This window comes from Anser brachyrhynchus (assembly GCF_964034855.1).
Source record: "Anser brachyrhynchus genome assembly, chromosome: 5".
NCBI lineage: Eukaryota > Metazoa > Chordata > Aves > Anseriformes > Anatidae > Anser > Anser brachyrhynchus.
In genome coordinates, this window is record NC_137699.1 from 4,555,406 (window position 1) to 4,570,038 (window position 14,633).

General features: G+C 38.3%; 1 protein-coding gene across 3 annotated transcripts in view; it reads right to left on the reverse strand.

The window, feature by feature from the left end:
- SOX6 (SRY-box transcription factor 6) overlaps positions 1-14,633 on the reverse strand; it is a 484,589-nt gene that overhangs the window by 38,253 nt on the left and 431,703 nt on the right. The window contains exons 15-16 of one of the 3 annotated variants that reach the window (XR_013952302.1): positions 755-853; positions 557-663 (exon numbers count right to left, since the gene is read on the reverse strand). The exons of 1 other annotated variant lie outside the window; for it this stretch is intronic. The gene's annotated coding sequence lies outside the window, so the exon portion shown is untranslated. The remainder of the gene's footprint in view (positions 1-556; positions 664-754; positions 854-14,633) is intronic. One more of the 3 variants, XR_013952301.1, reaches the window with a different exon arrangement.

A 14,633-nucleotide genomic window follows, 5' to 3' on the forward strand; every position in this document is an offset into this window, starting at 1 on the left:
ACCAGATTTGGGACTAAAGCCTCAGCTAAAGCAAAGATCCCAGAATCGCATTCACCTTTTTATTGTTGTTTTGGTTTTGATTTTCTCCATTTCATTTGTGTGGTTTTTGGTGCTTTTTTTTTTCCTAAATTATCTCCTAAATTCATTCTTGTGTAACATTTTTATCACTTAAAAATAATTAGACTTGTCAAGATAATAAAAACAGCATGTCTTCTGTCACTCTAATTTTGTCCTATACTCCATTTTGTAACTGTGATAAAAACTTTCAGACACACTCTGAACTTCAAAATGGATGCACTGCTAGACCTTGAACGTAACAGCATGATATAATATTGACAGAATATCTAGTTCACTTGGCAGTTAATAGTTAATTCATTTCTATAAGAACTAGGTTCACGTCCAGATGACGATGAAGCTTCCAGTCAGATAAAAGTGAACAGCAACTTGAGTATAATATGAATGTAAGAAAATTAAAGATAAAGGAAATTGATAAAGCCATTTTGTCCATGATGGTCCATCTAATTATTTCCTAAATGGGAAAATGCTTTTGCCTTACCTGGTTGGCCACTCTGCACATTCAGCATGAAAAATGTGTCCTGACATCTGTTCTGAATTTTCATTTTATTTCCATGTATGCTCCTTTGTCCTGTCATCTGTGTCAGCCTGAAAACAACAACATGAAATGACAGGTTCTAATCACCTAAATGTTGAAAATTGTCCCTTTTTTTCTTAAGAAAAGGTTTCAATGGTATACCGTTTCCTCTGTCTCAGTTAAGTGTCTTCTATTTGCAGTCATGTTACAAAGCTCAGTAATACAGAACCAAACAGAGGTTTCTAACTGAGAAAATATGGGCTGCAAGACACAAAGAACAAAACTCAGATTTACAGAGTGGAAAATAGGTTCATTGGAAACACTGATTACCCTCCCCTTTCTACCAAACAAAACAATTTCTAGCATGAACACTTATTTGTGGGTCTGTCTTGCATTTCTTAATTGTCCATTACAATTATTCCTATCACTCTCCTGGCACTGACACAAAGAGTTTCCATAGCCTGAAAAGAGGCTGCAGTTAAGAGTTACCCTATCTCAGGATAACTTCCATGTGCTAAAGTCCACGTGTGATTCAAGACCAGTTTGGATGAGGCCCTGTGCAACCTGATCTAGTGGGTGGCATCCCTTCCCATGGCAGTGGGCTTGGAACTAGATGATCTTTACGGTCCCTTCCAACCCGAGCCATTCTATGATTCTGTGAGTCCTTCTGCATTACCTCTATACCAACAGAGTGAGCAAGACAGTGACTCCTTCAGAAACTTTGCAGCTTCACTGTAGTATCTATGTGCTTGGTTTGGTTCACATCCCTGGGAGCACCTAGAGACTAAAAACAGGTAAGTGCATGGATAATTCCCAGGGGTTTAAAATAGGGAGGATTCCAAATATTGGTCATTTTTGTGAAATAAGAAGAAAATAAGGTTTGCAGAGTTGCCAGTCAGTCTGTTTTGAAGATCAAGTGAGCGTCTTGTCAGACATCCACTATAAGGAGAGGAAGGCTCAAATATCCAGACCATCATCCCAGTCTTAGGCAATTAAATTTGCAGTCCATGTTAATATATGGATACATGTACAGGGCTTAAATCAGCAAGCTTTTCTACTGAACTGAGGCTGGCATACTGGTCAGCTTGCGATAACATTTCATCAAGAAACGGAAGCCTGATTTGTATCTTTCTCCTCCAAACTCAAGATAAGCCTGTTGAACCTTGAGTGAAGTCAGGGTTTAGCTCTGTCCTTTTTTTCTTTTTATTCACAAAAAAGCTAAACAAGCTTAACATGAGATCTGGTGACTAGTACCAATTTCAGCTAATCCACTTGGTTGCCGACTAGTTATGAAAACATTGATAACATTCTCTGATATGAAATAAGTCTATAAAATATAGGCTATTTGCTAATCTCACAAGTCAAATCCACATAAGTATCTTCTAGGCCTGATTTAATGAAAAATGTTTCACACACAGTATATAAATTATCTTCTACCCAGTAGCTAACAGCACCATTATTTTACTTTCCACAAATGAAATATGGGTATCTGGAAGGCTTCTTTTTTTAATCCTGTAAGAAAACTGATGTAATGTTTGTAGCTGGAATTTGCATCTAGCATAACAATAGCTATCATTGTGCTACTTTGCTGCATGGAGAAACATATCTGAGAGCAGGCTCAGATTTCTCCTTTCATCCTACCCAACAGTAAGTCTTAGGCCCCAGTCCTAAGAAAAGATTTTTGCCAACTATCTCTTCACCCATATATTGCCTCACAAAGGTCAGTGGACCTTTATGGATCATGCACAAATCTCCCAATTTGAGTTTATTACTGAAGAAGGCGATAGTGAGGGTTTTTATCCTCTAAAAGCGTTGATCCACATTTTCCAGTAAATCCTGCAGACTTGCAGGTTTTCACTTACTCCAACCTCAGGCCTGGCAAATTAATTTATTCTAACCTTAGGTATAAACATGTCAGCACTGCAAGTAATGTCCTCTGTGTCTGCAGTTATGGAATTGTTGCTGCTGTAGCAATACTTCATACAAGTTTAAAGACTAACATTACATATTTGGCACAGCTGGCGGTCCCATCTGATGATTTGACCAACACTGGTTAGATACAAATTTCTTTAAATACATGAAGACATTAAAAGTCAAAGACTTCAAGGTTTTATTTGTTGTTGGTCGTTTAGGTTTGGTTTTGCTTGTTTGTTTGCTTTTAATACCTAGAATAGGACATCCTTCGGTAAGAGTCTGCAGTCAAAACTGGTGATGCAGAAATATATATAAGCAAAAAGCAAAGTAGGAAGAACAGCTAGGATCTGTGTCAAAATGTGTCCATTTCAGAACTAGATAGGCTTTACCTGACTGCCTGAACTGCTTAATTTGTACTAAAATTCACGGTATTCACTGTATTTTCTGATTATTAAAAGACAGAATGTTTATTTAACTTCATATTATTTCAATGCATTGCTAAATAGAATAGACAAAGCGTAGCTTTGACCTGGATCTAAATGGAAACTAAATTAACATCTCTATTTTTGAGATTTTTCCAAAGCCTACTGAACTCAGTGGGTGTTTTTTCACAAACCTCACTGAGTTTTGGATCAGGCCCTATAAGAAAAGATCATTTAAAACCAGGAAAATCTTTTATTTTCTTTTTCTTCTTCACTGTATCTTATTTTTGGAATGTTCTTATAGTGGTTCACTCAGGAAGGAGCCATTTCTCAGCACAGGAAAGGCAGAAGGAAACAGTTTAATTAATTGCAAAACTCACGCAGTTTATGATAGAGGCTCCACTTTTGTCATGAATTTACATGTCTTTGGAGTACAGCCCCCAGAGATCAAAAATAAAAGGTGTCAAAGTTGCTGCTGAGCTAGGGATTTACTCATAAAAATAATACCGTGAAAACTTTAGTCTGTATGTAACAATGAAAAGTTAATGCAAATGGTCATTGACTTCATTATAGAAATCTTTGGCAACAACTTTTCCAGACTCATGTTAAGCCTTGAGAGAGAAATGTTTCAGCACATAACCACTTAATCATTTATATGAATGAAAATGAGTGCAAACAGAATGCTGAGATGGCTTTAAGATCACCTCTTTTTTCTTGTATGGAATACCCACTATAATTACATTTTGCTTGTCAGTTCATAAATTTTGCTTATTACAAAACGGGCATTATTGATTGCTTTTTAAAAGTACTAAAACTAAGCTAAGAGCAGTAGATCTCTCAGCAAATTCAAAACATACTATCTTCCAAACTAATCACTGGCAAAGGGATTGTGGAAAAACTATACAAGTTTATTGTAAACTCAATGCAAAAAAAAAAAAAAAAAAATGTTGCCATGAGTTTTAGGTTAGTAACTTGGCTTTGAATTTAGCATGTTTTAAGCCACAATGAAAAAAAAAAAAAAAAAGATAAACTTATTTGGCAAAGCCAGACACTTTTAAAGCCAACATCCTGTAATTGTTTCCTCATTTGGCCTGGCAGCTTAAACAAGGATAAAAAGAGAAGAAGAAAAAAAAAAAAAGGCAAAATGCTAAAATTTTCAGAAAGAAATAAATGGAGGGGAACAAAGAAATCAAGGTATTTGTCTCATTTATGTTAAATGAATATGTAAATGACATTTTACTCCTTTTGTTCTTCTCTTAGATAGGATTCAACAAAATGAAATGAAGGTAATTCTCTAGTCTTGTGGGAAAAAGTCTGAATTTAGAACTTTCTTGGTTTGAATTAGTGCAAACAGCAGACATACTAACACAGGTTGACCCTAGCAATGCAGAAGAGCCAAAGTGATAGCAGGCAACATAAGAAGACTTGGCCTCTTTGAGATCAGTTGATTAAACATCTCCAAGTGAGATTAATACACACTAGGAACATCCTCATTTAGAACCAGTAAGAAATAAAAGAGATCAGAAGGGATTTAGAGTTGCCATTCTCATTAAAATAAGGTTAGAGGCTGACATCTACAAATAGTTACTGGAGAGCGAGAAGTCTTATAAAAAAACAAATTAGCAATGTTTGCTATTGGATCAAATCTAAACAATCTCTGAACATCCTAACTTTTACTTCTTTTACTGCTGTATTGTTGCCAGTTCTGAGCTAACACTGAAAAAAAAAAAACATGAGGTAGCTACTGATCTGGCTGGGAAACAATGTTCTATTCAAAGCTAGTATCTGTTCTAAATATCAAGCAACAAAATTAACTGTCCTCTGTAAAAAGAAGGAAAAAAAAAAGAAAAAAAAGAACATTTATGTCAATGTCAAGCCAGGAAAGCAATTTTGTATTAACCTAAGAAGTTAGCAAAATGGAATACATAAACATATTTGTAAAGTGAAAATAATTTAAGAACCTTCTAAATATCTGAACAGTCCACTTGGCTACACTTGGATTTAGGAAGCAATATTTTATATGCAGCAGTAGACTTTTTTTTTTTCTCTACAGTTTTAAATCCAAAGACAGGGCTGTATTCCATCAAAAAATGACAACAGCAACCTTAATGCCACTGTGAAAGTACGAAATTTGACAGTAGTTAGAAAATGGCCAGATAATAAGGCCATGATCCAACAGATACGTTGAGGGCAGCTGTGTTTGGAACAGTTACATGCATGAAAGAAACCACTGACACGTGGTCCCAGTGTTAGTTGAGTGACAGCTAGAAAAGCCTTTAGTCACTAAGCTTTTAGACACACCAAAGCAAATTCTGTGGAATTATCTGTGAAACCTATTTCAACAGCATGTATGCAAAATGCCTTTGTGGCATTGGTCTGGAAAGAAAGAAAAAAGAATAAAAATGGCAGGCTTGGGCTAGCTCTCTTATCCTTCTGCACCACACTGGTGATCTGAAGAGACTACAAAGTATGCTTATGAGGTATCTGATAGCTGTGTAATGCACGTAAATGATATTCTGATAAACCATTACTGAAATCAGAAACAATCTCTCCATATTTTCCACGTTAGCAATCAAACACAAATTTCCCAATATGTAGCCTAGTACGAAACCCCATTTTCTCAGGATGCAACATGAACTATGTATCTGGACTGAGAATAGCCTAGAAATAAATAGCAGGAATGTGCTGGGAGGCAGGTCCTGGTCTGCTTCTTCATGGACTGCATGCCTGGATTTTGCTTCCCTGGCAACTAAGGCACAGGTGACTGGAACTCACATGTTCCCAGAAAGCTCAAGAGACCTGAGGTCTCTCCCCTCCTTTACCTCCAACTGAGCACCTGCCGTCAAGTGGACAGGGGTGGTAGAAAGAGAGAAGAATTCAGTCTTCCAGCTATTCAGTTTTGTCCCCTGTGAAGACCTTTCAGCTACAGAGTGACAGACAAAGCAAACTGGAAATTCAACTAGCTTTTCGTGTTCTTTGTGACACCAAATTAGAGCAAAGTGTTGACTGTTGGGAAATCTGCCTCCTGATAAAGTTTATGGGTCAGATTCATTGACGAGCTGTGGCTGCACATGGGTGGAAAGGAGCCTACTGTCCAAAGGATACATGAGATAAAGTTCTTCCCCATACTGGTAGTTCTGGCTTTCCTACGACTTGGTATTTTCTATTATTTCACATGGTGTCTACCCATCTCACAGTTACGATGCGCAGTCACATTTCTGTAATGGTTCTCCATCTTGTACCACATAAAAAACTTTACTAATTCCAGTAAGATTAGATATATTTTGTTCTCTGGATACCCAGTACCCTGAGCTGGTGGAAGGGGATGGGGAGCAGGATGTGGCCCTCACAATCCACGAGGAAATGGTTGGCGACCTGCTACAGCACTTGGATGTACGCAAGTCAATGGGGCCGGATAGGATCCACCCAAGGGTACTAAGAGAACTGGCGGAAGAGCTGGCCAAGCTGCTTTCCATCATTTATCAGCAGTCCTGGCTATCAGGGGAGGTCCCAGTCGACTGGTGGCTAGCAAATGTGATGCCCATCTACAAGAAGGGCCAGAAGGTAGATGTGGGAAACTATAGACCTGTAAGTTTGACTACAGTTCTAGGGAAGCTCATGGAGCAGATTATCTTGAGTGTCATCACACAACACTTACAGGGCAACGAGGCGATCAGGCCCAGTCAGCATGGGTTTATGAAGGGCAGGTCCTGCTTGACGAACCTGATCTCCTTCTATGACCAAGTGACACATTTAGTGTATGAGGGAAAGGCTGTGGATGTGGTCTACCTTGACTTCAGTAAGGCTTTTGACACCGTTTCCCACAACATTCTCCTCAAGAAACTGGCTGCTTGTGGCTTGGACTAGCATATGCTTCATTGGGTTAAAAACTGGCTGGATAGCCGGGCCCAAAGAGTCGTGGTGAATGGAGTCAAATCCAGTTGGAGGCCAGTCACTAGTGGAGTCCCCCAGGGCTCAGTGCTGGGGCCGGTCCTCTTCAATATCTTTATCGATGACCTGGATGAGGGGATCGAGTGCACCCTCAGTAAGTTTGCAGATGACACCAAGTTAGGTGCGTGTGTCGGTCTGCTCGAGGGAAGGAAGGCTCTGCAGGAGGATCTGGATAGGCTGGACCGATGGGCTGAGGGCAACTGCATGAAGTTCAACAAGGCCAAGTGCCGGGTCCTGCATCTGGGCTGCAACAACCCCAAGCAGCGCTACAGGATGGGAGATGAGCGGTTGGAAAGCTGCCTGGCAGAGGAGGACCTGGGAGTACTGGTTGATAGTTGGCTGAATATGAGCCAGCAGTGTGCTCAGGTGGCCAAGAAGGCCAACAGCATCCTGGCTTGTATAAGAAGCAGCGCGGCCAGCAGGGCTAGGGAAGTGATTGTCCCCCGTACTCGGCTCTGGTGAGGCCGCACCTCGAGTACTGTGTTCAGTGTTGAGCCCCTCGCTACAAGAAGGACACCGAGGTGCTCGAGATAGTCCAGAGAAGGGCAACGAAGCTGGTGAGGGGTCTGGAGAATGAGGCTTACGAGGAGCGGCTGAGGGAGCTGGGATTGTTCAGCCTGAAGGAGGCTCAGGGGCGACCTTATCGCTCTATACAGGTACCTTAAAGGAGGCTGTACCAAGGTAGGGGTTGGTCTATTCTCCCACGTGCCTGGTGACAGGACAAGGGGGAATGGGCTAAAGTTGTGCCAGGGGAGGTTTAGGTTGGATATTAGGAAGAGCTTCTTTACTGAAAGGGTTGTTAGGCATTGGAGTAGGCTGCCCAAGGAGGTGGTTGAGTCACCATCCCTGAAGGTCTTTAAGAGACGTTTAGATGTTGAGCTTAGTGATATCGTTTAGCGGAGGACTTGTTAGTGTTAGGTCAGAGGTTGGATTAGGTGATCTTGGAGGTCTCTTCCAACCTAGACAATTCTGTGATTCTGTGATATTTTTATACTTTAGGAACTTGGTCAAATTATCAAAGAAGGACATAAGACTAGTCTGTCACCATTCCATTTCAATTAATATTGTTAACTAACCTTTCTTTAAAAAATTCATGCGTAAGTAGACTTAGAGGTCTGTATGTACTCCAAAGCTTCACCACCATCTTAAATACAGACACTATGTTTGTTATTCTCCAATCATTTGCAGCCATTCACAGGTGTATTACAAGCCCTTGAAAATCAACTTGCAGCTTTCTTTCTTTCAATGTTCTGCTGTGAAGCGCATCTAGTTCTCCCTGTCTAAGCATATCCAGCTTTTCCAATCTTATTTTCACTTTGGTTAAGGTGGTTTCCATTTCTATACTGTTATTCCCTGTTTATTTTGCCTTTATCTCCATATTATGCTACTTCCTTCTAATTGTTATCATTTCCAACTTCATAAATCCTGCTCTAAATAGGATATATTAGATTACATTATTGTAGGAATATTTGATACACATCCATTAATTACATTCTGCAAAACATTATGAAAAAAACAATTGCAAGCTAACAGGAAATGTGAAACAGCTTTACTGCAAACAATGAGAAAACACCACAAAATCTTTTGTCTTCTTGATTGTCACCTGCCAACAGAGCAAGTTCCTCTTTGTGATTCAGAGAAGAGAAGCATAGAGTGCCAATATCACAAAGAACAACACTGTCCAGCAAATGTGTCATAACCGCAGCAGTTCTCTGGTTGTTTTATGTAAATATCTCAATGTCTCAGGGATTTTCTTATACCTACAGCTATCACATCACGTAACTGTGCTCAAGTCAGCACATTCTGGGACATTCTAAGTGCCATGTATAATGTCTCAGCTGCTAAGAATATAGAAGAGGGAAATGTGTTGGTTTTTTTTGTTTTGTTTTCTGTTTTTTAATTAAGGACAGCATAGCATCATGTATACAAGGATGAATCCTGTTACAACTTCATTCTTATTAGCTTGGTTAAAATAAGAGTATATTCACACATTTAAACACTTAATGTGAAATCAACATATTAATTCTGTGGTGTACGTAGGATCTTATGCCATTCCCAAATTATTATGTTATTAACAAAGATCCTACTTTCTTGTGCTGAAAACTCAAAATGTTCCAAATGTCAACCAAAACCACTTTCACTACACTTTTCCCATATATACTATTTTTACATTTTTTTAATATACACTTTTTTTTTTTTTTTTTGCAATAGACAAAGTCAGTAGAATCAGCTATATTATACTTAATTACAAAGCTGATGAAATTTGCACAGGATGATTCCTCAAGATTTTAAGTAAATTGGACAAAGTATATCAAAGAAAGAAATACTAGGTCAGACTAATATATTAGAGTAACTATTACTAAGAAAAGTACAAATACGTGACTGTAAAAGACGTGAAAGCTAGAATATAACTGATTTCACAAAAGGAAAGATTCATCTTATTCATTTTGAGAATCTTCTTGATAAATAAGTCTGTTCTTAACTGAGAAGCTAGATCATTAGATGAAAATCTAGGCACTGAACTCCAGATAAACAGAGCAAAACGTGTAGGAATTTGCTAAGTCCATGTTATTTCTAAACCACTGAGCTTTGAAGTTTGAAGTCAAAGATGGAAATCCTCTTCTTCAGAAAGGTAGAGCATGAACATGAAAAACCAATGGTAAGCACCATAGCAGAAACCAAGTGTGTTGTCATCAATCTGTCTAAGAAGACTTGTAAGATTTACCATGAATCAGCACTGAATGCCAAGCCTTAATGCAGCGTGTCAAGAATCTGTAGTAACCCCTCTGGCAAAACTAAAAATCCAGTGAACAAACTGACTAGAAAAGTATTTAGCCCCTGTCAGGAATGACAACTAGTGCCCTGGTGGTAAAAACAGAAATAAAAACATCTTAGAGGGGAAAAGAGAAATCTTACCAAAATATATATTTTGAGAGTTTGCTGTGATTGTTTAAAGCAGTCAGGCTATTCAGCTGGGAGATGGTGGGTGTCATGCTGGAAACAAATTACAGTTTTCCACCATGACAGAATCTCTGGACTTTCTGCAAAGATGCTGGTTTTGTTATTTCAGGGGGTGCTGAACTGAATTCCCATAGAGTGGAATAAGCAAGATCTAATCTAAGTCACGGTTTCAGAATAGGCTCTACTTGGAACAGAACACAGGGATAAGAGAGCTTAGTTCTCAGACTAGTAAAAGGCTATTCCAGTTGACAGAGATTATGTTAACAGCTTCTGTGCTGGAAGTTTGGCATAAAGGCTTTAGGGAAGCTGTCTCTTTGCTTTCATTCATATTTCATACAGATTATATGTAGGCACAGAGAACACTGCATGTATGAGCCTGTGATTTTCTGTCACAATCATGGTCATCACACTATGTATGTAAGTAGTCGTGACATAAAAGGGACATTTCAAATCTTATTTAATAGTCTCCATTCTTATATTCTGGCAAGAAGATCTGAGGAACACTACCTTACCATGTTAAGCACTACCTTAGGACCTCACAGTGTTCTTTCTCATAAAGCAGATACCACTTCCAGTGCAAATACATGTGCTTACAACTTCAATGTTAGCTGTCAGTAGGTACTCAAGCATGAAAAGTTAACATTTGCTTTCTATCAAGATTCACGTGACTAGTGCTCAGTGGCTTGAGTGCTGGAGAAAAGTGAGTACAGAAGGTCCTTGACACCAGAGTAATAAAGATTTTCAAGTTCAAATAAAACTTTACAGATGTTTTGGCATTCTCCCAATACAATTTAAAGAAAGTAACAACAAAATCAAGAAAGTAAGCAGGTAGTTAACTAATTATAAATGTTTTTCAGTTGCACCTCAGTGCAAAGCTTACTCCTCTGGTGGTTGTCTGAAAGCCAGAACTAGCTAATGCTGCATTCTGTGATACTGAAGACATTGCTCAGCAGCAGTTCACCTATAAAATCCAAGATTCAAGGCTTGTTCAAGACTTGTTTACAACAGAAGATATGCAGAATTTTAGAAGCTTATAAAAATAACTGGGTGATCCAGCAGCTGGGTGATCCAACATGGATTCAAGAGTTTCCTTCCACCAGCTTTCACAAATGCAACCCATGTCAGATCTCATCTAAAATTTAACCCACAGAAACCTGAAATAAATCCCCATGTTGAACCAGCTTACCTTTTCAACTGTATAAAATTTTTTTACATTGCAAAAGAGCAAAATGATCTAGACAGATTTTTCTAAAAAACTGAAACAAAGGACAGTGAGATTCATAGCCTTGATAATTTCTTTCTTAATGCTTAATAGAAAAACAACTTGTTCATGAAAAAAAAAAAAGGACTAGCTAAACAAGTTATTCAGATTGACCTTGTTTATCATGTTTAACCTCTCATATCCCAAATGATGAGACAGCCCTGATGACAAGTTTTATATGGAGAGTGATAGTAATTGCATTATCATCATTATACCTTTTGTGCCTTAGATGAGATCATATTATTGTATTTCTCCAGATACTCTTTGCATTTTTTTTCCTTATTTACTTACCAGAAATAGTAAATTTTAGAGATTGGCAAGACTTGCAATTCTAAAGAAGCTTTTTATAATTCTGACTAGTTTTCATTTCCTACAAACATTTGAAGTCAAAATACCATTTTTAAAAAAGGGATTTTTAAACACAGAAATATCAGATTGTTTGTTTCCAGCATTTCTAAACATTCTAGCATTCTCAAATCAGAATGAAGAACAGTTTGCTATTTTTTTCCTCCAGCCCCTGGACTGAATCACCTCTCTGAAGATTTATTACATTATTTTGACCTAGCCAGAATGACCTACCACTTTCAATATACTGTCAAAAAGCTCAACGAATGAGCCAACGTGAGCCTCGTGACATTGAAAGACAATGCAAAATCTTGAAGAAATACCCATGCAAAAATACAGGCTGGGAACCATTTGACCGTTCTGCAACTCTGCAGGAAAGGACCCAGGGTTCAAATTTAAATGGGTCTTTGTGGAAAAGAAGGTCAACCACCTACCACTCTGCATCAGCAAGAGTGTGGTGAGCAGGTTAAGGGAAGGTACTGAGCAGCTGAGAGGCTACACTTAAGAGTAGTATGCCCAGCTTTTGACACTCCAGTATTAGAGGTTAACAAAATCCTGAGTCCAGAAGAAGGCCCCTAAGATGGTTAGGAGCTGGAGCAAATGATATTTGAGGCTGAGGGAACAGGATTTATTTAGCCAGAAGAGAAGGCTAGGGTGGCATCCAATTGCAGTCTTCCATTACGTAAAAGCAGGTCACAAAGAAGATGGAGACAAACTCTTCCCAAAGCAAAAGAATAAGAGGCAATAGTTTAATTTCCATTATTGCAAGTTATATGTTGGATATGAAGGAAAAAAATTGTACTGGCTGCAGTTAAGCACTGGAATAGGCACCCAGAGTGTCTCTGGAATCTCCATCTTAGGAAATTTTCACAACTTAGCTGGATAAGACCCTGAACAACCAAGTCAAATTTTGAAGTTAGCTCAGCCTCAAGCAGGAGCATAGACTGGATGATTCCTTATTTCCCCTCCAACCAAAGTTTTTCTGCTGTTCTGTGTATCAGCAGGAAAAGACAAGTAACCAGACTGAAAGCATCATTACTCCACCATATAAACCCATTATTTACTTATTCCTCAATTATGGTGTGCTGTTTGACTCCCATCTCAAAAAAATATAATTTAGAACTGGAAATAGTTCCTTCCATATTGAAAGGGACTGAATAGATCAGAACTCTTCAGGAAGAAAAGACAAAAGAGTCTAAAAGGTAGAATGATAAGGATAAATCATCATGAGTGGTGTGGAAAAGTGGATAGGAATCATTATTTTCACTTTGTCCTAATACTAGTATGAGAGACTACCAAAGCTAGAAAAACAAAGGGCAAAAGAAAACAAAAAATGGGGTTCTTCATACAATGGATGGTAGGCCATTCGAATGCTTTCCAGGCAAGGGCACAGCAGCACTTCGCATTTAAAGAAACACACTGCAAGTTATTAAACAAACAAACAACATGAAGCTCAGGTATTATGAGACTAGGAGAAAGCTGGGTTAGAAATATGTATTTGTCCTGTTTTATTTTGTGCTAAGGCTTATTACCACTGCTGGCTAAAGGATGCTAGGTTAGACAGATGCTTAGCCTTAAATTAATGCTGTCATTCTTATGATAATGTCTTACAAGGTTCCTAAGCAGGGGCTGGCCATACAATCATAGCTCTGAAACTTTTGAGTTTTAGTCACCACCAAAAAGAATTATCTGTGTACAATTGTTAGAACCCTTTGCGTTCGTTATGAGAGATTCCAGCTAACACACATCCATGGCACCTGGATATCTTACAAAGAACCTGAGACATAGGCAGTATTTTGGTACATGTTCTGTGATACCAGACCATATAATTTATTTAAATATTTTCATATGTCAGAAATACATACAGATAAGAACATGAAACACCAAAAGATGCAGCCACATGAATAAGGTTAATAGAGATATGCTGATTTATGAGACAAAGATGTGAGCCATGATTTAGATCAATAAACCCACTGTTGATTTATAGATGTTCTGCCAGAGCAGTAAAGGTTACAGTAGACTGTGTACCCAACAAGCCTTGTAGACAGATGATGAAACATGATGAAACATATGAAGCAAGTAAAAAAGATCACACCGAGTACTGAATGCATGCAAAAATAGAGCTCATGCCAGTTGTGTTAGTATAAAATTGTTTCCACTTTTACTTTACATTACAGTGTGATCAGGCAAAGATGTTTGTTATAGATGAATAGAGTTGATTATTTGCTGATTACAGATGCACTAATTAACTCAGTGTTATTTGTTCCAAAACTCTATTAATAATCAATTCTGAAAGATTTGGGCAGTTGTGTGCAATTTGACATAACGTTAATCGCCAGAGTAAAATGCTGTGGTCCCTCCTTTAGAGAATAATGAGGGCAAACACCCCCCCACCCCCACCCCCCCAAAAAAAAAATGTTGGCAGAGAACCAGTATACCTAAAATTGGCCACTTTTCGATCTAAGCAGCTTGCTAATCACCTGAACCATCCTGACAGTTCAGACAATGAGGATTTAAGCCCATAAAACGATGTTTAAACGAGAGGTGCAAAACTGTGCCAGAGCTTTTACCTATGAGCCAAGGAGGTCATGTTTGTGCTTTGTAGAAAAATATATATATATATATATTAAAAATTTACCCAGATGTATACTGTTCTGTTTAAGTGAGCAAAAGTTACTATAAAGATGAATCCCAAGTCTAGAAACAGTAGTGCTTTTTTTTTTTTTTATCTGTAAAAGGACCAATAATAAAGGCACAGTGGGGAGCTACACAGGGATTTGTAACGTTGCTGTTCTGTGGTAGTTAGGGTTATGCCAGCATTTATTTTTCAAACGCTCATGAGGCAGAGACTTACAATAAAGCCATAAACATTCTCTCTAACCTGAAACTAAGCTGTATCTTGAGATCTCATCTCTTTCACCATTTCTGGACAAACACAAAATGGTTCAGTTATGCAATTCTGAAGAGAAAAATTAGTTTGTTGCACTGAAAAGCTTTTAAAGATTTTTATCTTGGAAAAAAAAATAGTTTTGGCATGAAGAAAAGCTGTTGGCAAGACATTAGTCCATAGTCTGCTCTACTATCTGTTAGCATTTCCAAAGAGAAGCAAACAGTCTAGTCAAGCTACTGAGATTTCTACAATTGCAGTAACATTTTCCTCTCAAATTTTCCAGGGGGATTTCACAAC